Source organism: Mustela lutreola, chromosome 4 (assembly GCF_030435805.1).
Source record: "Mustela lutreola isolate mMusLut2 chromosome 4, mMusLut2.pri, whole genome shotgun sequence".
Classification (NCBI taxonomy): Eukaryota; Metazoa; Chordata; class Mammalia; order Carnivora; family Mustelidae; genus Mustela; species Mustela lutreola.
In genome coordinates this window covers 120718645-120743739 of record NC_081293.1, presented here as the reverse complement: position 1 = coordinate 120743739, position 25095 = coordinate 120718645, and the positions used below count along the sequence as shown (strand labels likewise).

The 25095-nt window shown below is 35.1% G+C and overlaps 1 pseudogene; it reads right to left on the bottom strand.

The window, feature by feature from the left end:
* Positions 1-612, bottom strand: part of LOC131830172 (multiple coagulation factor deficiency protein 2 homolog) — a 42534-nt pseudogene extending 41922 nt beyond the window's left edge.
* Positions 613-25095: the final 24483 nt, after the last annotated feature.

The following is a 25095-nucleotide window of genomic DNA, read 5'->3' as shown; positions in this document are numbered from 1 at the left end:
ATCGCTCTATTGTAACTTGATATAGAAATAATCATGTGTTGTTATTTTAATTATTAAATGATTGCACCTGATTATAACATAGTTTTAAAAATATGTAAAAGTGTCTTAGTTTAAATAACAACAGAAAATTGCTAAAGATGAAAGAGAAGATATTTGGGAGTGTATTGGATACTGTGGGAAAATAGGTCATTATAAATTTCCTTAAACTTAGTTCAAGTGAGATTCACAGCTCATATATGCCATCTAGTGGCACTAAAAGAAGCTTAAAAACTCATGATAATATACTCCCCATTTCTCAGTGCTCTACACTTCTGAGTTTATTTTTGTGACTCTTGATACGTCATCCTGTGGGAAGAGTTCTATTAAATTGAAGTTCCATAGTTTTCTTTCCTTAAAGCAACTATGAAGTACTGTTTATGGTTAAAACATAATAAGGCTAAATTATGTCAGATTTTGTCAAATGCTTTTTCAACATCTATTGTTATGATCATATGATGCTCCTTTTTTAGTTTGTTGATGTGATGGATTACATTAAGTGGTTTTTGAATGTTGAACCTATCTTTCATACATGGGATAAATCCTACCTGTTGTGGTGTAGTATTTTTTACACATTGCAAGTCTAATGGCAATAAGTTCCTTCAATTTTTATTTGCCTGAGGAGTCTTCATTTCTCCTTCACTTTTGAAGGGTAATTTTGTAGAGTATAGAATATTAGTTTGATGTGTTTTTCTTTTCTTCCAACACTATAAATATTTTCCTCCCCTCTCTTCTTGCTTGCATGTTTCCTCAGGAGAAATCAGATATAATTTATATCTTTGTTTCCCTATAGGTAGTGTGTTATTGCCCTCTAGCTTCTTTCAGGACCTTTTTTCTTTCATTTCTGTAATTTTCAAATGATATCCTTGGGTGTGGTTTTGTTTGATTTAGTATGTATCCTGCCTAGGGCTCTCTGAGTTTCCTGTATCTGTGGTTTGGTGTCTAACATTAACTTGGGAAAACTCTCAGTTCTTATTGTTTCAAACATTTATTCTCTTTCTCTCTTTCTTTTTGTGTATTCCATTACACATATGTCACACCATTTGCAGTTGTCCCATAGTCATGAGTTATTTTGTTTTGCTTGTTTTTTATTTTTTTTTCCTCTTCATTCTGTTCACTTTTTCATTTTGTGGGTTACTATTGATATATCCTTGGCTCAGAGTCTTTCTTCAGCGGTGCCCAGTATACCACCAAAGGCACCTCTCTTTTCTATTACAGTGTTGTTGATCTCTAACATATTTTGGGGAGCAAAATATCTTTCTTAGGATTTCCATCTCTGTGCTTATATTGCCCATTTGTTTTTGCTTGCTATCTACTTTATCCATTAGAGCCCTTAGCATATTAATTATAGTTGCTTTAATTTACTGGTCTGATAATCCCAACATCCCTGCCATGTCTGGTTTGATACTTGCTGTTTCTTCAAATTGCGTTTTTGCTTTTTAGCAAGATTTGTAATTTTTTCTTAAAACCTTGATATGGTGTACCTGGTAAAATGAACTGCTGCAAATAGGCTTTTAATAATGTGGTGATAGGGGCGCCTGGGTGACTCAGGGGGTTAAAACCTCTGCCTTCGGTTCAGGTCATGGTCTCAGGGTCCTGGGATCGAGCCCCGCAGCCGCAGCCATGCTCTCTGCTCAGCAGGGAGCCTGCTTCCTCCTCTCTCTCTCTCTCTCTGCCTACATGTGATTTCTGTCAAATAAATGAATAAAATCTTTAAAAAACAAAACAATGTGTGGTAATGTGACAGGGAGGGGAAGTGTTCTATAGCTCTGTGATTAGGGCTCATCTTTTGGTAAGCCTGCGTCTTTTGTCTATGAACTTAACAAGTACTTCTCAGGTATTTTTGTTTGTTTGTTTTTTCTTCTTTTTTTTTTTTTTTTCTGCTGAATGACAACAGTGAGCTGGAATTGGGTATTTCCTTTCGCACATGTGAAGGCTGGACTGAAGCTGGGTATTTTCTTTTCTGTAGGTCAGTTGGGCTCTGATAATACCAGAGGAGGTTAGGTTCTGGTCTGCTTGTTTCTTCTGAAGGCAGGCCTTGTTAAGAACAGAGTGCTCTGGTGAATTTCTGAATGGTTCCTTCTTTCTTTTGCTGGGATTTTTCTCTAAAAATCAATGTGAGAACCTGGTCAAGCTCCTGCAGGTAAATCTCACAAAAATGTGGGGGTTCCCCTATAACTGGGTTCCCTGGAATAAATAACTCTTGTCTATGCGAAGCCTCCAGCAATTTGTCAATCACTGATGAGAGTTTCCTATCCTGGCAATGGTTGTCATAGCAGTTTCTACTCCCGAATCCACACAAGTAAGCCATGACACCTTATCTTCACCTTTCTGTCTCTTTGATCTTAGGGCAGCAGTTTGTCCTGTGTCCTCACTGCTCATGGATTCAAATAGAGTCTCTATTCGGCTTTTTTCTTGTTAGGACAGATTGGTGATGTCCAAACGGTTTACATGTGGGACTGGACACTGGGAACACATTTAGAAGCTTTTCAGACTTGTTTATACTCTTTATATATGGTCAGTATCCAATGTAGAAAATTTTGTTTAGGGCGCCTGGGTGTCTCAGTGGGTTAAGCCTCTGCCTTCAGCTCAGGTCATGATCTCAGGGTCCTGGGATGAAGCCCCATGTCAGGTTCTCTGCTCCGCAGGGAGCCTGCTTCCCTCTCTCTCTCTGCCTACTTCTCTGCCTACTTTGATCTCGGTCTGTCAAATAAATAAACAAAATCTTTTAAAAAATTTGTTAAAATATACAATTATAATGAATTTTTATTTATTAAATACCCTTGAAAATGTGATATGAATGGTGATATGGTTTTGAAGAAAAATATGTTCTCTGTATTGGTTATAAACAGTACATGTACCAGTCACTGCATTAAATTTTACACTTATATATAAATTACCCCTTGCAGTTAATGCTCTAGTTCTCCTTCCTCTTACCACTTTGGTATATGCTGCCTCAACTTTCAACTGATACCACCTACATGTTTCCTGAGCTATTCTCTGTTACCATACGGTAGGCAGAATTAATCTTCCTCAAGACCAGTCCTCAACCTATGACTGAAGGAAATAAGGTATAAATATCCAGCTCCCTGACGATGATAATTCTGAGGTTCACATTTTATACTACTCCTAGTTCCCTAGCAGGATAAGCTCCATTATTGTGGTAACTTGCATCCTAAAGGGACCTGTACAGGCTGCCTTCCCTTTCTGTCTCACACCCCAGTATTTCTGGGTATTACCTCTAAATTATACTAACTAACCTTGAATCATTGTCTCACTGTCTTTTTCTGGTGTCCCTTCCATAAAGACATATGCTTGCTCAGATATTATAAAAGACATTCTGTGTTTTAGTTTCATCAAATGAAAAATTTATAATTTATGATTTTCTTAAAATTTAAAAGAAAACCTCTGATATTATATAAAAACCTAGGATATTATATAAAACCTAAGGAGAATAACTTTTAAATCAATATTACATAAACCCTAAGATATTATATAAAACCTAAGGAGAATAATTTAAATTAATGCTGGTGATCTTGCCAAGTATTTTATAGCCCTTATCTTATTTAATCCTTCAACAATGTTGTGAAGTAGGTGATGTTTATTGCTATGATTTTATTTAATAAGGAAAAAAAAATAAAGCCTCGGGAGACCAAATTCACAGAACTTTTGTTTGAAACTCAGAGAAGCTGTATCCCCCAACTCCAGGCTATCACTTTGCTTTGGGGTTCAATAAGTGAAATCAACCCATTTGAACAGCTCATTCCCAGTGAAAGGAAAAATATGTCTCTTTTACCTCCTATATTGGAATTATTCAACTTGAGAGCCCTCTTCTGTGTTTCACAGTACTCTCTCCTCAGATTTTTCCTTCCAATTCTCCTGAGTCCTTCTGAGGATGCAATATCCCACCTGGACCAAATTTTCTAACTACACTAGGATTCTCTTTCTCATCTACATATTGTTTGTTCTTAGATATGAAATAGGCCAACTGTTTCAGTAAGCTTTCTGTGCCAACATTCTGTTATAATAGTAGATTTCTTGCACTCAGAGAGTTCCTAATTTTCTGCTAGAATCCTTGCCTTTAGAGGTGCCTGGGTGGCTCAGTTGGTTAAGTTGACTTTGGTTCAGGTCATGATCTCAGAGTTCTGGGATCAAAGCCTTGTATCAGCAGGGAGTCTGCTTGTCTCCCTCACCTGCTGCCCCTTCCCCTGCTCATGCTCTCTCTGTTTCTCTAAAGTAAATAAATAAAAATTTTTAAAAAGCCCCTGCCTTCAGTACATACAACTGAATTCTTTTATATAATCAGGTGTCTTACATTCACTTTAAAGCCAACACTTAACATAAAAGCTTGTGAATTCTTCCCCCCCACCCACCACCAATTCTCTCTGTAATTAGGATTTGAAGAGCAAGTAGAATTTCAGTGAGGGGTGTGTACTTGCATGTGTGCCTTCACAGTCTCCCCCATCATACAGAACTCTTCTAATAGCTCAATATTCTACTAGAGGGTACTGTGTGAAACGAAACTATTTTGTCTCAGTCTTTTCACAGAAATTTCTCTCTTTATAGAAATAAAATATGAAGGTCTCACAAAAGCAGATTTTAAATACAGCAAAAACAATTTTAAATAACTCAAAAAGGAGCATTATATTAAATTATGTTTCAAGGTTGTTTTTAATAAAATATTACAAAATTGTGATTTTTTTTATGATGGATTCTTGAAACAAGTCTTAAGAATAAGGCAAGATAAGAAGGCAATAAGAAATTATCCTGTTTAAAGATTGTACTGAAGTTTCATCTACTGATCCTCTAAAAAAAACCAAGGGTTCAGTAAAAATAGAAGTTGCCACTTAATGATCATTGCATTTATCAGCTTTAAAAGAATTATATGCTTTGAAATATTAAAAACTTACCCCTTTGACTTGTTTAAGTATCTCAAAGTCCCCAAATTAACCAATAATTTGAATTAATACATGAATATCCTCTATTAATTAGCAAGCCTCTTGGAAATTTAGGGGTTTTGGGAGAGTTTTTTGACTGGCATTTACCCCCCTCTCATGTGTGAATATCAGGTAGAGTGGGGAGTTGAGCTCATCACACCCTTGGTTCAAGAGAATGAGAGTCATTGTCTGTACTAGGTATTTTTCATATTTTTTTTTTTTAGATTTTATTTATTTATTTGACAGAGAGAAATCACAAGTAGATGGAGAGGCAGGCAGAGAGAGAGAGAGGGAAGCAGGCTCCCTGCCAAGCAGAGAGCCCGATGCGGGACTCGATCCCAGGACTCTGAGATCATGACCTGAGCGGAAGGCAGCGGCTCAACCCACTGAGCCACCCAGGCGCCCGATAATTCCATTTCTCCCCATCACAATGTGTTCTCTTCTTCTTCTGACAATAATAGCCAACTGTGATGTGTGAAATATATAGATATTTAATTGAAAAATATACAATGTTTTTTGTGTGTATTTTAATTCCCATAAATGAAATTATGGTACAAATTTCATTCTGTTGCTATTGTAAACCCAGAATTATTCTCTTAAGAACCATGTATATTGTGTTCTCTCTATAGATAAACAGATAAACAGACACACACACACAAATACACATTGAGGCTTCTGATATTGTACCCATATTATATTCTTTCTTAGGCATTTGCCAAGTTCTATCTCTTCGCCTAGTGATAAACAGTTATGTTGCCTACAATTAACACATATGGGACTAAAAAAAAATGTCTTTCTATGTATCCTTTAATGAATCTGTGCAAGGTTTTTCTGGGTACAATATTTTTCAGGAAATATATTATAGGATCTTAACATATAGACAATTTTAATTTCACTTAATTCCAGACTGCACTCTAGGGTAGCTTCCCAAGTTTATACTTCCATTTTACATCCTCATAAACATTGGCTTATCCAAAATTGAATTCTCTGTCTGTACAATGGGTATTAAGTAATTTCTGTCTCTCTCTCTCTTTTTAAAATTTTCATTTCCTTATTACTAATGAAGTTGAATATCTCTAAAGTATATAAATTAATCACACTTACAGGCAATTCTTATTTCCTCTTCCATGAATCTATATGTATCTTTTAACAGGTCTCTGCACATCTGAAAAATTTATCTTAGAGGAAAATTTTGTTTTTAAATAGCCAAATCCACTAAATTCTGATTTTGCAGATTATGGTTTCTGACATGTTTAAGAAACACTTCTTATTTCATTCAGTTTACTTTATAGGTGCAGATCTCTCATTTGGATTTTGAACAATCTGGGAATTACTTTTTCAAAGGTAAGAGATAAGGAAAACTTCATTATTTATCATATTGTAAACTAGTTTTCACAAAGTTATATTTCCCACTGTATTTGGTATTTTATGCTGCACAGATTCTATACTAAGTTTACATTTCCACTGCTTGCTCAAAGTTCAGCATCCTAATAATTGTGCTTCTTGGGACTTAGGCTCTTAGGGTATTCTGTCCCTGGAGGCCCCAGCTCCCTCTTCTTTTCTCCCCTAACCAACACATGGGAGTTTATAAACTCTGAGGAAACCTTTTTCAGAGCTTCTGAATCCTTCATACGCTCTTTTGGCCACTGTTTATAATCAACCATAATACCAGAGGAGAAAAAACTCATGCCTTTAAAACAATCCTCACAAATCATGTTACTCTGCAGTTTTCCATAACTGTGATTAACTTTACTCTACAAAAGGTTGATTAAACTTCCAAGAAGGATGAATACCATGGTAGAACAAAAGAAGTAATTGTTAAGCAAATTAGATTTCTGGTAACAGGAGATTGAATAAAATAGGTTTTCATTTTTAAAAAATTATTTATTTATTGAGAAAGGGAGAGTGTGTGAGTGGGGTAAAAGCAGAGGGAGAGGAAGAAGCAGACTTAGTCCTTAATGCAGAACCCAATGCTGGGCTTGATCCCAAAACCCTGAAATCACGACCTGAGCAGAAATCAAGTCAGATGCTTACCCTACTGAATCATCCAGGTGCTCCTAGTTTTTCTTTTTAAAGATAAAAGTATTTTACTTGTTAAAACTTGGGTTTATATATCAAGAGTTAAGCCTAGCGAGAAGTCTTGAAAAAAGAGATACAGAATGTGATAGAAAAGAAGTCTTACCACATGGAGACCCACCCAAGGGACCTGCTGATATTTATTATTGTTATTGCCAATAATTATAGCAATCATGAGCCAAAAAGCAACCTTAGATATCCCATTGCCAATCATTTTTACAAACAAATAGTACCTGAAAGGGCTCAAGTTATTCCAGTTTAGGATTTGTTGTTAAACTTTACTTGAATCATATTACATTGGTTTAAGCCGCATGGGCAGAATCACTCAGTAGCTCCAGTGTCACCTGTCATACCTGGTGTTATCCAGGACTACTTGGGCTTGAAAGTGTAGTTGCTACCACTTTACGTATAAGAAGATGACACCAGGGCAAGGGTGGTCGTATAATTTCTATTTGATTAACAAGGCTTGCTGGGCCCTTTCCTTATTAGTCATGGTATCTGATTTGACCTACCCTAAAATGAAGACAATAGTCAGTCTGGGAGTCTCAAATCATCAACTTTCAGGTGCTAAGTTGCAGCAGGACAGAAACCCACTCCCCCTAACCCGACCCATTGTTCAACCCTTTTTAAAAGGAATTTACTTGCTTCAGGCAGGTGTCACTCTTGTACAAGGAAATTACCTCTCTTTGTTCGCAACTGTCATCTAAATAATCACCAACTCTGTAATTTTCCCATTTCATGCTGGATTTTATTTTGTTTTTGCTAGAGCATACACAAGAAGAGAAAGGGGTCACATCTCTATATGGGGGAGCACTTGAATGGAAGAATTCACTCTAGACTTTGTGAGCATTGACAGAACAAGCCATTCTGCTTATATATACAACAGTGGAAACTTTAAGGATACAGAATAACCTCAAAGACTTTACTAAGGAGATTGCTTTAATTTTCTTTTTTCATTGCAGTTTTCCCAAACCCTGTCTGTTACCTCCCGGAGAACACAGACTAAGGGGTTAACACACGTTTATTGGAAGCTACAGCCACAGCCACTAGGATATCCTGCTATTCACCTACTGGAACTTGGGAAGCACACAGGCGGGAAAGCTAGGCTGTGGGGAACTAGATGCCAGAGGAGATTAGCTGGGAAAAATTTTCTCCTTGTGTCCCTAGCTTCAGAGTCACCATTTCCTCCCTGCATGTGATCTCCAGGCTCTAATAAACACTCAACACTAGGGACCCTTTTCTGCAGACCCTCTCCACCTTCACTGCTGTGAGTCATCCCTGCAGTTCTTAGAACTTTGGCCACCCTTGTTGTTAGCATCCACTCTGCAACACAGCCACATAGAATGTGACTTGGATGCATGTATTCAACAGAGCTATAACAATTTGTGTCCTTCTCCTCCCCTAGGTGTGCCAGCATATCCAGGCTTTTGCCTAAAGCAGATGAGATGCGGATAAACAGGAGAGAGAGAAACAGGTAAGGGCAAATGGATGGGGAGAGCAGCTCCACTGCAGTAAGCTAGATTTTGCATTTATTTGCAGTTTCCAGGGGCTTTTGGTCTCTGATCACTCAGGTTCAAGAAGGTTTTAATGTTTTCTATACACTTAAAGTTCTATATCCTCACTGCTGGCAGCATTTATTTCAGCTATAGAGTCCCTTATTGACCCCTTTTCATGATAGCATCCCTCCTCCTGTCTGACAAAAAGTGAGCCACTTAGGCAACTTGTTGTAATCCCACCTCTTGCTGCTCAGACTCATGCACAGTAGGACAGTGGGGTCTTTATTCTTCCATCTCACTCACATCGTTGACAAAAGCATATATTAAGTACTCGAGGAAGTCTTCTCATAGCCCCGAACTCAGCCCTCCCCCAGTCCCTCCTTCTTCCCCTTCAGAAAGCTCTGTCTGTCTGCATTTCATTCTTGTCAAACCTTCAAAGTCTAGGGTGTTATTCTTCATAAAAGCTAGCTTGTCACTGTTTCTTGGATGCTGGCAGAAGACCTAGCATTCCAGGATCAAAGATATAAGAGAGTTAGATATAATAAAAGAAGTAGCACAAGAATCCTATTTGCATAGATCCTCCTTATTCACCCCCAAATCCTACTGGACTTGTGTGGAAGGGCCCAGATAGACACTGTGTATTCAGTGGGTTTTCTTTGCAGCTGAGAAACACTGAGCTCAAGGAATTTACTGCTCTTATGGTCAGCAGAAGACAAGCCAGATCTTTGTCTGGGGGCATAGGTTATCTAATCATTCAATGTTGCTGGGTGCAAACACAACCCTGAGAAAGGCATGGGCAAAGAGGGGTCAAAGCCTTATATTCTCGGCGTACCTGGCAAGAACTGGAGGGAGCTCATAGCCAATGATATATTGACTGTTAGAACAGATAAAAGAAAATAAATGAAATATCATGGTTATTGGTAAGTGAATAGTGAATACATTTTAACCTTAAAAGCAATAGAAGATACCGCAGGTAAAAATACTAATATTTTGAATAAACATTTAATGTCCTCATGTGTCTAAACCTCTGAATTTATTTGGATATAAATACAGAATATACGAGATAAAAATTTTATTAACTTTAATTTATTTAGAACTAACTTAAATTGGTATGATAAATCCCAATGTCACAAAAGATAAGTGGGTGAAGGATATAAATGGCTAGTTTAAATAAAAGGAATGGCAATAGCTAGAGATATTTGAAAATATTGCGATGTTAATTTCAAGCACGCGAATGGTAAAATTATTATTTATCAAATTATTACTGCTGCTACTACTACTACTACTACTACTACTATATGTTTTTAAGGAAAATGCCCAGAATTGGGAAGGTTTTTTTTGGTCAACATTTGTCAAAAGCCTTAAAATGTTCACATTTATTTTTTTTTTTTTAATTTTTTATTTTTTATAAACATATATTTTTTATATAGTGCAGGAACTTATTTCAGATAATCTTTTCTAATGCTTTACTGGAGAGTTAGTATTAAATACACTATGGGTGTTTTTGGTACACTCTGAAGTTCTGTTTGGAAAGTAGTAAATGGTAAAGAAATAAATGATCCCTTAAGAAATCTGGAAACATGATAAAGATTTATTGTCAAAAATGTTAAGTATTCTCACCAAAATTAAAAAAAAAATAAAGAGGGTGGAGGAAACTTTAGGAGGTGATAGATTTGCTTATGGCATACACTGTAGGGATGGTTTAATGGGTATATACTAATCTACAAAATCATCAAATTGTATATCCTAAATATACACAGCATTTTGTATGTCAATCACATATTCAATAATGTGTTTTTTTAATTCATTTAGAAGTTATATATATAAAGAGAAAAATATTGAAAATAATTTAAATGATTATCAGTAGAAAATACATTTTTAAAATATGGGTTTATATAGAAATAGAACATTTGTCACCAAGAAAATGCTTTTTGTTAACAATCTACATTTTAAGTAGGAAAAAGCAGAAAAGAACTTACATAAACAATATGATTGTCAGTTCTTCAAGAAAATAAGCTAGATAAAAGCAGAGTAGAAATTATGATGAGATGTTAAGTTACTGCCTCTGGGCAGTAGGAGTTTACAGAGCTTTTTTTTTGTTACTTTGTGCTTTCTAAATATTCCAGTATCATGATGTGATTGATACCATATTTTATTACTTGGTCCCATGACATATCTATACATATTTTAATAAAAATTATTTAAACATTAATTTAAAAAATTATATACATTCTTATTTAAAATGAAGCACCCAAATGTTGAAATTAACTAGATTATATACATAATTCTATTTTAATAGACATAGAAAATAAAAATGGTTGAAATATGCTTTCAAGGATGTGGCAACTAAATTTAATGTCATATCCTAGATGTTATCCTGGAACAGAAAAAAAATTAGTAGTAACAAAGAAAGTTTGAATCAAGTATGGACTTTCATTAATAATATATTACTATCAGCTCATTAGTTGTGATATATGTACCCTACTATATAAGATAATTGGGGAAAATTGGGGCACCTGGGTGGCTCAGTGGGTTAAGCTTCTGCCTTCAGCTCAGGTCATGGTCTCAAGGTCCTGGAATCAAGCCCTACATTAAGCTCTCTCTGCTCAGCAGGGAGCCTGCTTCCCCCTCTCCCCCTGGCTCTCTGCCTACTTGTGATCTCTCTCTCTCTCTCTTTGTCAAATAAATAAATAAAATCTTAAGAAAAATGGGGAAAATTGAGCATAGGATATTTGGAAACTTCCTAGTATTATTATTATCTTTGCAACTTTTCTGTACATTTAAAACTATTAAAAATTTTTAAAAATCACTTAAAAATATTTCAGAGGTACATCTCAGATTGCATAAAAATTTTAAATGAGTTCTTTAGTTTTGAAAAAAGTAATGTATATATGTGGTATAAAATTACAAGAGTACAAATGAGATGTTTTTATTTACAAATTACTTTGTCATCTATGTAAATGTGAGACTGATTTCCTACTGATTTATCTATACCTAGCTAATTTATTACACAAGGGCTCCAAGAATCATTAACTATTTCTAAAAAATTAATACATGACTCCTTGTTTCTACTCACCCAAGAATTTTCTGCACAATGAAAAGCAGTTTGATTAAAAATGAAAGACGAGGTATGATCAGACTCATCTAAATTGCAGATGCGGTGCCATAAATCACCCCTACTACTAAGCCCTTCTCAGAAGATGAGAAAAAAATTAATCAGGAGGCTCTTAATCCAGGATAATATACTGCAACACTATGTTTTAAATATTTTAAAAGCATAACTTGGAAAGCAGCCCTTCAGCTGATCTCTGAATTTAAAGACCCTGAACAAAGTACTTAGTACTTAGACACAGTGACCACTCACTTTTTAAGGATACCACTGGCAAGTATGGAAAGATGAGAAAAACAGATGAAGATGATACCTTATCACACTGAGTTAATAGAGAAAAATGATCTACCTTAAACTAGATCCTGTAGTTTTCATTTGAAGTGTTATTTGATGACAGTGGAGTTCATGTACGTAGAAGTTGCTAATGTTACCCCCACAGGAGAAAATGTAGCAAACACCATGGAAAACAGAGTGCCCTTGCAAGTACAGGGAGCATGTATAGGGAAAGATTATGACTTCCGCCAGAGATAGCGATCAGTTATCAGCCCTGTGAAGATTTGGCTACTAAGCACCCCTCTACCACTAAAATCAGATTTATTGTTTACAACTCTCCTAAGAACTCATTCATGGGAGACTGCCAAGCAATCAAGATTTAGGACCGTCAACTTCAACTTGTTCAGAAGCCATGTGGATTCCATTAAAATTTGATTTCTGCCTCCATTAAAATTTGATTCAAAATTTGAACATATTGCTATAATATACAGAGAGCCTCATTTGACTTTGTCCTTTGTCTTAAATTACTACTTTATTATTGTTATTATTTTTGCTGCAGTATAAAAATAATTTTTTTTAAAAAAGTACACATAATCCCCACAATGTAGTGTGTTTCTACCCCATTCTGTGGTAGCTTGGAACTACTGTTATAGAAACACACATCTATCCACAATATTTGAACTATAATTTGCATTGTTCTGCCTTTTAAAAACATTGGTTGAATGTTCCATTTTATGTTGTAGTATATTTTGTTGCTTTTAAAGAAAATAAGGTATACAATTTTCAAGAATTTGTTATAGCATTACTTTTGTTGCATTAAATTTTCAATGATTTTTAATTATTTCCTTTTCCATTTTTTCCCTTTTTTTCTTCATATAACATTGATGAAGTAATCACTCAATATGAAGAATCAAGGAATATGACAGAAAGCTGGAATAAACATGAATTTACTTCCACTTTTTCTCCCATAAAAGCAAAGCCTACCTTTCTATATGTCTGTGCATTCTGGCTATTTATCTGTGACAATTTAATGGACCAATGACAAAATATAAATTATAACTTATATTACATAAAATACAATATTATTCACTACATACATTATAAATACTTAAAATAAGTGTGAAACATTTCACAAAGGAATAACAAGTCACTATGGCATTTTTGAGGAGAGGTCACTACATCCTCAGTAAATGATCCATGGTTTCAGGAGGGTAATTTGAGTCAGTTGTATAGGATTGAATAGTATTTTGGCATTTTGGTTTTGCTTTTGTTTTTATTTCAGTCTCTCAAAGAATGCTTCCTTCATGGCAATAAAGAGAATGGGACTCCAGACCTCCAACTGGGAGAGCATAATTGACTATGGGCCCAGTTCCTGCAATCTGTTTCTGGGTATGTATGTGCCCAGGGCACACTTCCATGGGCTGCTCCTAGCCAAACACTGGAGGCAGCAGGGATCCCAAGAGACACCCACTCCTGGTAAATAAAGGACTCCTTGGACAAACAACTTGGTTCATGGGATCCAAGTTCTTGCTGAACTTTCCCTTGAATGCATAACATTTCAATTTATGATTCAGTGAGAGATTTTTCCTTCAATTTATGATTTTAGCCAGTCAATATTTACAGATATGAAATTGTATTTGGTTTTGGTTCTGGCATTATATTTCATGTAATGCTTTTAATTTTTACTGTTTTTTTCACCTCAATCTCTTATTGTATAACTTCTGTGTATATATATTTTAATAATTAAATGTTCTATATACTCATTTTAGTAATTATATTAATAGCTGTGAGGTACGAGGCACTTAAACTTCTATTGATTAATTCTCTACTATGAGCAGTGATGAAATTACTACTCCTCCTCTCTTTCATCTGTACCTTCCAATTTTATTTAATGGTATTGATTTTTTTTGGCAGTTACCTTTATAACCTCTACTATTTGATATATTGTTTATTTTTTTTTTTTTTTTTTTTTTTTTTTTTTTTTTTATCTATCTTTTTTTTTTTTTTTTTTTTTTTTTTTTTTTTTTATTTTTTATAAACATATATTTTTTATATACATATATTTTTATCCCCAGGTCTGTGAATCACCAGGTTTACACACTTCACAGCACTCACCAAATCACATACCCTCCCCACCCTTGCAATAAAATACAAGAGTAGTCGTCACACAAATTCTACCCTCCTTTCTGTTTTTTTTTTCTTATTTTTATCATTTATACATAATCAGGGCTTGTAATATTTATAGTAGTCTGTTCTGTATCAGAACCCCAGTTATATTAGGCTAATTGCTATAGTTAAAAGATGTCAGTTTTCAACTCTCTTCACTCATGAAGGAATAGCCAAGATTGGTTTTACATACCTGGCTTTTAAAAAAAAAAAAGAACGAGACAAAACACACGATTCAATTGTTGTCTGATACATTGGACAACAGGCAGCACGGGACAGTGATGCCTGAGGAAAGGGAAAAAAGGTCAGCCCCATAATGTCAGAGCTCTCGGTATGGAATTTCATGCTACAGCACAGGGAGGCAGAACTCGGTGATCTACCTGAGTTGAAGGGGTGAGACAGAATTGCGAATTAGAGGAGGTCAAAGTGTCTAGAATTCACGGGGCAAAGAACCAGATAGGAAAGAGCAGCAAGGAAAAGGCAGAGCTACACATTCCTTTCTGAGATTAATTCAGAACAAAAAATCATGCTCAATTGAAGATTCCTTCAAGATCATTAAACTATTGCATAATTTTGTTAGAATTTAATATAATGATATGTTTGCAAATACCAGAGCATTTTAATCAGACTTAAAATGTAATTTCCTTCCTCTTCTTTATATAGTGTTTTACTGAAAGATTCTAATAGGACAGCTGCAACCATGGAAAGAGATTGCCATTCCTAGGAGAATATAAAGATACAAATAAGCCAGTGGTGTGGTCCTGACAGGTAATGGTAGAAAGAGGAAATCGAGTTTGAGCATATGATGGCCAGATGGGGCTGCACTGGGTTAACAAGTCATTTCATCAGTATTAACAGTCTCCTGTTGTAGAGTTGGAGATTGAGGTTAGATTATATAAGAAGTTTGTTCAAAACTACAAAGCTAATGAAAAACTGCTTACATATCACGACTTCACTACTTGTACACAGTTGGACATCCTCATTTTCACAGAAGAATGGACTTCAACAGAAAAAAGTTTCAGGTAGAAGGAAGCCATGAGATTCTTTTTCAAAGAATGTGTAAGATCATTTTTTAAAACACGAATGTTTGAAGGGCGCCTGGGTGACTCAATCACTTAAGCATCTCACTCTTGATTTTGATTCAGACCAATATCTCAGGTTCATGAGATGAACCCTGCATCAGGCTCTGTGCTTTAAGAAGCTTGGTTAGAAATGGGGGGGGGGGATATGACCGGCATTAGAAGCATGAACAGGTTCAAAGGAGAGTTATCTTGTTGGTTTAGTATTAAGTAAGATAGGAGGGACTTAAACATGTCTATATACCACTTTGGAAAAGACTTAATATGTAGAATTTCATGGAAAGGGAGGTGGGTGGGAGGAAGGGGTAACTCAGCGATGGGCAATAAGGAGGGCACATGATGTGATGACCACTGGTTTTTTTTTTTTTTTTAAGATTTTATTTATTTATTTGACAGAAATCACAAATAGGCGGAGAGGCAGGCAGAGAGAGAGGAAGGGAAGCAGGCTCCCTGCTGAGCAGAGAGCCCGATGCGGGACTCGATCCCAGGACCCTGAGATCATGACCTGAGCCGAAGGCAGCGGCTTAACCCACTGAGCCACCCAGGCGCCCCGACCACTGGGTTTTTATGCAACTAAATGAATAATTGAACATTAAATCAAAAACTAATGACGTACTACTACATGTTGGGTAATAGAATTTAAGTTGAAAAAATAATGTACAAGGATTGGACAGAAAAAGAAAATAAAGGAAAGCTGAGGATCAAATTTGGACAGTAAGAAAAGTTATTTTCAAAGTAAAACATTAACAAGGGAGTCCAGATTTCAGATCAACTTGCTTACTGGAAAGAGAAAAGGTAATATTAATAGTTCAAATTTTAATATGGCAGTTTAAAGTCTTAATAGAAAATAGATGGATCAGCTATGATAAAAGTCAGATACCCATGTGTATGGAAACATGGGGTGCTGGCCTTCCCATAAATTTGGAAACATCTTATTAGAAAATGATTGGGTCAGCTATGATAAAAATCAGATATTCATATTTTTTAGAAACATACTGTGCTAGCCTTGCCCAAAACTGAAAATACAAAAAATATATATAAGAGATTACAAGAGAGAGGATAACAAGAGAGACAAGAAAAAAAAGAGCATATTCTGAGGACTGAGTTGGCCTTCCGTGAAGAGGGCAGAGCCTATCCTGAAAGCTATTGCTCATTCTCTAAAAATATATATATAAAACATTTAATAGTAGAATCCTTCTTCATTTTTTGAGGTATTCTTTTACTTGGATCCTTCTTCATTCTTTGAGGTATTCTTTTACTTGGAGAGCATAACTTAAAATGTAATAAAAAAAGTGCAAAGTATATATTGACTTAGGAAAGAAAAGTGTACATATATCTGTCTAATCTTGTGTTGCAACTTACTGAAATAATCATATTTTATACTTGAGAATGCTCTGATAGAGTGTCAAATTCCTTAATTTCCCTTTTTCTACATGTTTTAAGTATCTAAATTTAAGCTTATCCATATTTTTGAGAACATTCACTTAATTAAAAAATACTACATTGCCATTAAACTTACATCAAGACTCTGTTTTATTTTATTCCTCCACAGACTGGAATCTTATTTAATCTATAGTATTTTTACCAAGCAACATGTGATAGTAAGATAAAGCAGCAGATGGTGCTCTTAAATTCATTAGTACTTATTACTCCACTCCCTTCTTAGTGCTGAATCTGAAGTAATTGGGGATTTCAGATACACATAGCAATACACTTCTTTTTCTGTTCCCTGAGAATTTTATAAGCATATTATGCATTCATTACAAGATATTGGCATTTCCAAAATTAGTGGATAGAATTATCCAACATTTAAGAAAAGAATGACATGGTAATAAAGATCATTAGTAATTATTTATATTTCAAAATTTATGCTTCAATGTTAATATGCTATGCTGTATAGTTTTTTAAATGACATCAACTGAAAATACATAAAAATGGTTGTTTTATCTTTATGTTTTCCTTCTTTTAAGCTAGAGAATAGTTGTGTAATAAGGTGTAACTCAACAGAAAATGAATCTATGTATTATGGCTACTGTATCCTCAAGTACACATCCAAACTTATCTCCAACAATTAATTATTATATAATTTCCTCTCACCCTCATTAAGTCTTCTTTGACTTACTCCTCTGAGGGTAAAGTTAGCTGGTTTTCTTACTGCTCTGTTATCATCAGCTAGAGCAATTTAATTGAGACTTAATAATAATTTAATTTTTCAACCCCCAATAAGAACTTTTTATATCCACAGCACCTAGCTAAGAGCCTGGCATGTGGTTTGTACTCAGTAAACATTCACTTCATTGAATCATGAAGGTATGTATTTGGAGTATAAAAGAGAACAATGAAAAGCAACTCAAGATAAAGTAAGGGACTTACAAGGAAAATAAGTAATGGCAAAGGAACTGTGGCAGATATTTTTAAGTGCCTCATTTAAACACAATAGTGACATAATTATCTTTGGTAAACAGAATAAAATTGGCAGCTTCAAAGTAACTTCAGACCAATTTTGAGGTCATAACAGTAAGAGACACATTTATAACAGTCAATATCAAGGTCAAGCAGTTCACTTAAATAAGTGAAACAGCTAGTTAAGACTATGGAAAACAGAGAACACATGCTATATCTACAAAAGAGATGTCTACTCATCTTTCATTTCCTGTAGGTGAATGCTATGTGGAAATGTAGACTAAGTATTTTAGACCTTTTAATATTATAGGGAAAAGTGAAATAACAAATGTCAAAGTTTTATGAATTGTTAAGTGCAAATTTTAAGTACAATATCTGGTTGAAACAAATTCCTTTTGTGCATTTGTCTCAAACAGTTTGCCATTCCTTGATTTAAGGCATTAGCAACAATGATGGAGAGGTAGTGGTGAACTCCAGAAACTAGGGATCAGATTGGGTAGGAATTAATAACTGTGACACACATACATGCATACATAGAAATACACATTTATAGACCAGTAATACAATATTTGAATCCAATTATTTGTCTGAGTTATGGCAAATTTTCCTTTCTTCTTATTCTGTCTTTACCTACACCCTAATTTGTTTTAAGCCATATGTTAAAAAAGCATGCTCCAAAAGTTTTCTTTTCAAAACTGTTAGTTTCTCTTTTTTCTCTTTTTATTTCAATCATTTAATATACAGTCTATTACATTACAAAATTAACATATACTCCTTGAACATCCAAAGATATATCAAGAAAATCCCTCCTCCTGATTTTATTGCATAGAAACAATCACAAATTAACAACTTGATTTCTATTGTTTGAAATTGCATAATTCCTTAAATATATACAATACACTGTTTTATGAACAGTTTGATCCATTTTTATAATGTGTGTATATTGGGTGTCTTTATAGTAACATATTATAATATAATTCAGCAATTTTTTTTTTTAATCATGGAGATTTTTCCACTAAGATCTTTCCACTAAATTCCCATGCATTTAACTTAGTCAAATTGAAATATACATAATCTGGAAAGGAAAAAAAAGGTAGGAAAAAAATATGAAAACTGCACAGATATTTGTCTTCAGTAAGCAGAATGTTTCTGTATCAAAGTAGATGAAGACTATCCTTCCACTTTTTTTGTTTCCCTCTGTTGGTTCAAGTTTGTAAGACCATTCAGTGAGTTTTCTAGAATGAGGTTTTGCAGCACTAAGTGTGATCTAGTAGTTAAAGAAAGCATGTTGGGTAAAATACTGTCTTTATATAGAAATCACCTGATTTATTCAGGGCCATTGTCTCCAACATCACACTTTCCTGAGAGATTTCTAAGAATAATTTGGATTACATGTAAATTTAGCTTTATACCCTAGCTATAAAATCTAACTTCCTGCCAAAAGAGTTATTCATCATGTTTTTTAATTCTATTATATGCATCTACCTAATTATTTCTTAAAAGATTTATTTATGTATTTATTTGAGACAGAGAGAGAAAGAGACAGCGAAAGAGAACAGAGTGAGGGGGGAGGGGCAAATAGAGAGGCAGACTTCCGGCTGAGCAGGCAACCTGAGGCATTCTTGATCCCAGAACCCTGAGATCATGACCTGAGCCAAAAGCAGATGCTTAACTGACTGAAAACACCCAGGTGCCCCTCTAGCTGATTATTTTTATCAACAAAACAGTACTCCATTTTGTAGATATACAATGATGCATTTGCTGATTCTCTATAGGCATACATTTACTTGGGGAGGACTAATGTCCCTTATTTCTATTCTTTTTCAGGAATATCTTACCTATTCAAAGTACTTCTTCTTGGAAAATGTTATTATTAATTAAGAATAAAAGAAATTAGTGCTGTTAGTATTCTCAAGGGAAATAAATTTTAAAAATAATTTTTACTATAATTTATTGAATTCCTCTTTATGCCAAGCATTCCTGGCATCATTTAAATCTCATAAACCCCTGAAGTAGACATTGCATTATTAGTATGAATACTATACAAAGAAGAACATTTAGGGTCAGAATAATTAAGTAACATCACCTGAGTTATATAGCAAGTGGGCATTAAGACTAAGATCTGAAACCAAACATTAAAGCCCCCAATCTAGTTTCGCTGATGTCATGACCTCAGAGTCCTGAGACTGAGCCCTGAGCCCAGCCAGGGCTGAGCTCTGCACTCAGCAGGGAATCTGCTGCCACTCTCCCTTTTCCACTCTTCTCTCTCTCCGTCTCTCTCTGTCTGTCTCACAAACATAAAATCTTTGGGGTGCCTCATTTAGGCATCTGACTCTTGATTTTGGCTCGGGTTATGATCTCAGGGTTGTGAAATTAAGTCCTCTTAGCGGGGAGTCTGCTTGATTCTTTCTCTTCCTTTTCCTCCTCCTCTGCCCTCCCATGCTCTCTCTCTGTCTCAGATAAAATTATAGATAGATAGACAGATAGATAAATCTTTAAAGCCCTCAACCTAAACCTTACTTCTTATTAGAATTTTATAGGAGATATATTATATTCTGCTTTGAATTTAAGAATTAATGTCTTTAATTCTATATCTATGTTAAATCTTCCCCAGTAGGAATGTGTTGTCTGAGCATCTTTTCTAGTGCACAAAGAAATTCAGAATAATAATAATGTAGTATCTGTCATTAAGGTATTGTGATTTTCCATAATATGCACATACTTTATTCACCATTTAAATAGGTTTTTATACATCATTACTTTCCATATCATTTCATGGCTCTTTTGATCATTACACTGACTCGTTTTTAGCCTCAAAAACAGGTTACTTTCAGAAACAAAACACTTTAATTAACTGGCAATAAATTTAGTTTTTGTAAAAATAAAGCTACATTTAACTCTAGGAAAAATAGAATATGTGTTTAAAATATTAACAGGCAAAATAAACAGAGAAATGTGTATAATTTTAAAATATTGTTAAATACACATTTTTAAATTGTTGATCTGATTTAAAAATTTCCCCAAAGCGGGTTACAAGTAAAGTGTTCCAAACAACCCAAACCCCTAATTAGAAGACGTTGCCGTTCATTCTGATAGCATGAATCCCATTTCCTTCCCACCACCATCAAATACCAGATCAAAGTGTAACCACTCAGAGGAAAAAGAGGCAGTAAAGAATTTTAAAAACAATGTGACCACTAGGGGGCATGTTCCACTTTCTTATCAGAGCCTGCGCTAAATTCTCTCGTTTTCAGTTTTAGGTAGTCCTCATGAACAGGTGAAGAATTGCGAAATCCACAACTACAAAAATAGCAAAAGAGTTTCTTTGCATTATTAGAAGAGCCATGCATGCTTTTTATAAACAACTTAATGTAATGGAAATGATAAAAAAACAAAATCCCAAAGCAATTTTTTGTTAATACTTGGCAAATTTTGTCAAAGTCACAAAGTTATGTTCATACTGCACCTATAATTTTATAATATGAATATTTCTGAGGTTTCCTTCATACATTAATTGCATATACTAAGAATTCCCACAGCATTGCATTATTTGATTAAATTTAATTTCTTTATCCTATCCATCTTATCTCTATGGTTACATGGTGTTTAAACTTCCTTTTATTATTGGAAATTAAGGCTCCTCTGATTTTCCATTGATATGAACAATATTCTAAAAAATGGACCACTAAAAGTATAAGTGCAGGCCAACCTGGATTCATGTCTCAACTATGCCATTTCCTCTTTAAAATGTGGGGCTGGTTATTAATCACTTAAACTCTCAGGTTTTTTTTTTTTTTTTTAATGGTGCATAATAAATGGTATCTACATAAAATTGCCATTAGACTGAGTTAAAATCCATAAGAAAAAATGAGCTCACCATGTAGAACATACTAAACACATTCTAGCTTATATTACAATGTGTTATTGTCACAATATTTGTACATGAAACTGCATTTCAGATTATTTCTCTAATTATTTGACAGAGAGAGATGACAAGCAGGCAGAGAGGCAGGCAGAGAGGCAGGTAGAGAGAGAGGCAGGCAGAGAGGCAGGCAGAGAGAGAGGGAGAAGCAGACTCCCTGCTGAGCAGAGAGCCCGATGCGGGGCTCGATCCCAGGACCCTGAGATCATGACCTGAGCTGAAGGCAGCGGCTTAACCCACTGAACCACCCAGGCGCCCCCCAGATTATTTCTCTAAAACAAATTTCTATAAGTAGAGTTGCTCCCTCAAAAGTCAGTGATCTTTGCTTCCAAATTATTTTCTAACATAGTTGATCCAGTTTATAATCTTTAAAGTTATTTTGAAATGTTAAGTTTCTTCGTCAATACAAAAACAGTAACTCATTCAGAGAATAGCATGGGTTGAGAACCATTGGAATTCATGTTGTACTTCATTGTAAAAATGGCAAACATGCATCAGAAAGTGTTATGTTTATCTGATTCTGATTTCATCTTTTTTCAAAACTTGATAATCGGAGTTTAACAAGGTCTGTGCAAGCATTTTATGTGTATATACACATGTTCTATTTTCTTAGGTAGGGAAAACAACAGTCCTTGTAAATCTCAGAAAGCTTTGTGTCTCAAGAAAGGCAAAGTCCCATGATTCTAAACATAATCCTCCCAAAACATGGGACCTGCTAATTTGTGAGAAGAACTTCAACTGTGTCTTGTTTCTCGGGGCCAGGTATGTTAATGAGTGTAGACATATGGTATTAACTTTTGTCCTATTCCTTTTGACTTTTATTGCCTATAACCTTTTCTAAAACCTGAAATTAGAAAGTTAAAGCATCTACTAAGCAATATGATGTAAAATGACTATTTTATTATTTTGCAGCTCGCCTTAAATATAATTGGAGGCTTTAAAATAAGTTCCATCTAGCTACTTTTGCTGCAATGCATTCAATTAATAAATGTACTTAAAGTGTCTTATTCACTCACTTTGGAGACATGTCTGAATTTTTTTGGCCTTTTCACTAATTACATCTAATTAGAAGAAATATTGAAATATAGAGAACAACACAGTTCACATTTCTCTTTTTTTTTTTCTGAGGGGCTGCCAACTATGTATTTGGAAAGAGCTAATCAAGAATAATTTACTTTAGGTGCACATACATTTACTAGTCTATTTCTTTTTACATCCTTATGTCCAGAAAGAAGAAAGACTTGGGGTTGACTTAGAAAAGTAAAGGTTAAATAGTAAATAAAAACAAATAAACCAAATGAAGTTAGTCCTACCTTTTGGTTTGGGGCATAAAAATCCTAAAACAGGCAAACTTTTGACTGACTTATTTACACAAGACTCTTAAAGTTTTGATTGCTTTGAAGAGAAAGATGTGGTTTCCTTAAAAGGATTTTCCTTAATTTTCTCTCTTCCTGGGGCTTTCTGGATTTTAGATAAGAATGTCATCCATGCTAATATGAAAGCTCCTTATAAAGGGAACAGATTAAATGTCTGAAATACAAATAATTATTGAAAAGTAAGTTGCTGGACACTTCCTCTCTTCTCTGTTTCAACTTTGAGATAGGCATTAATATCACTGGTAAGAGAAAGAGACTCTTATCTATTCAATTTAGAGTTCTTATTGAATTTGATAACTTGCTTCACATCTTAGTTATTGATATCATAAAGATACATTCCTAGGATAAAGACTGTAGGTGGAGAAGAGAGCATGCCGATCAGGAGAGTCTTATGGAAAACTACATCAAGAAACCATTCACAGGTCCCAAGTGTCTTCTTAGGAAAGTGTCAATTTTGGAAAAGAAAGAAAGGAAGGAAAGATGGAAGAAGGGAGAGAGGGATGGAGAAAAGGTGGGAGAGAGAGAGAGAAGGAGAGAGAGAGAGACAAAGGATAGAACTAAAAACATTCCAATGACATCATCAACAAGTTGATCATTTACTGAATCTCTTCCACCAAACCAAGAATTCAGAGCAAATACTGTGAATCACCAAGCAGTGACTCAATAGTGAACTTATGAAGAGAAATTTAATATAATTTGGAACATTAAAGAATGAAAATGAATGTTTTACACTAACTAATCTGATAAAATATATTTAAATAAAAATGGGGCGCCATATTACTAGCAAATTACAAAGCCAGAGACTTGCCAGTATCTCAGATCTCTTCTACCTTCTTCCATTTGTAACTGAATGAAGTGTCTTATGCAAGGTACTCAGTAAGTCAGGTTTCCTGTCCTTTTTTTTTTTTTTAATTATTCAAAGATTTTATTTATTTATTTGTTTGTTTGTTTATTTTTTAAAATTAATTTTCAGCATAATTTTCCTAGCACCTCACCCAATGCTCCATACAATCCGTGCCCTCTCTAATACCCACCACCTGGTACCCCGACCTCCCACCTCCCGCCCCTTCAAAACCCTCAGATTATTTTTCAGAGTCCATAGTCTCTCATGGTTCACCTCCCCTTCCAATTTCCCCCAACTCCCTTCTCCTCTCTAACTCCCCATGTCTTCCATACTATTTGTTATGCTCCACAAATAAGTGAAACCATGTGATAATTGACTCTCTCTGCTTGACTTATATCACTCAGCATAACCTCTTCCAGTCCCATCCATGTTGCTATAAAAGTTGGGTATTCGTCCTTTCTGATGGAGACATAATACTCCATAGTGTATATGGACCACATCTTCCTTATCCATTCGTCCGTTGAAGGGCATCTTGGTTCTTTCCAGAGTTTGGCGACCGTGGCCATTGCTGCTATAAACATTGGGGTACATATGGCCCTTCTTTCCACTACATCTGTATCTTTGGGGTAAATATCCAGTAGTGCAATTGCAGGGTTATAGGGAAGTTCTATTTTTAATTTCTTGAGGAATCTCCACACTGTTCTCCAAAGTGGCTGCACCAACTTGCATTCCCAGCAGCAGTGTAAGAGGGTTTCCCTTTCTCCATATCCCCTCCAACACATATTTCCTGTCTTGCTAATTTTGGCCATTCTAACTGGTGTAAGGTGATATCTCAATGTGGTTTTAATTTGAATCTCCCTGATGGCTAGTGATGATGAACATTTTTTCATGTGTCTGATAGCCATTTGTATGTCTTCATTGGAGAAGTGCCCATTTCTTGATATGATTGTCTGTTTTGTGTGTGTTGAGTTTCAGGAGTTCTTTATAGATCCTGGATATCAACCTTTTGTCTGTACTGTCATTTGCAAATATCTTCTCCCATTCCGTGCGTTGCCTCTTTGTTTTGTTGACTGTTTCCTTTGCTGTGCAAAAGCTTTTGATTTTGATAAAGTCCCAAAAAAGTTTATTTTCACTTTTGTTTCCTTTGCCTTTGGAGACATATCTTGAAAGAAGTTGCTGTGGCTGATATTGAAGAGATTACTGCCTATGTTCTCCTCTAGGATTCTGATGGATTCCTGTCTCACGTTGAGGTCGTTTATCCATTTTGAGTTTATCTTTGTGTACGGTGTAAGAGAATGGTTGAGTTTCATTCTTCTACATATAGCTGCCCAGTTTTCCCAGCACGACCAGGTGGGATTCATCCCTGGGCTACAAGGAT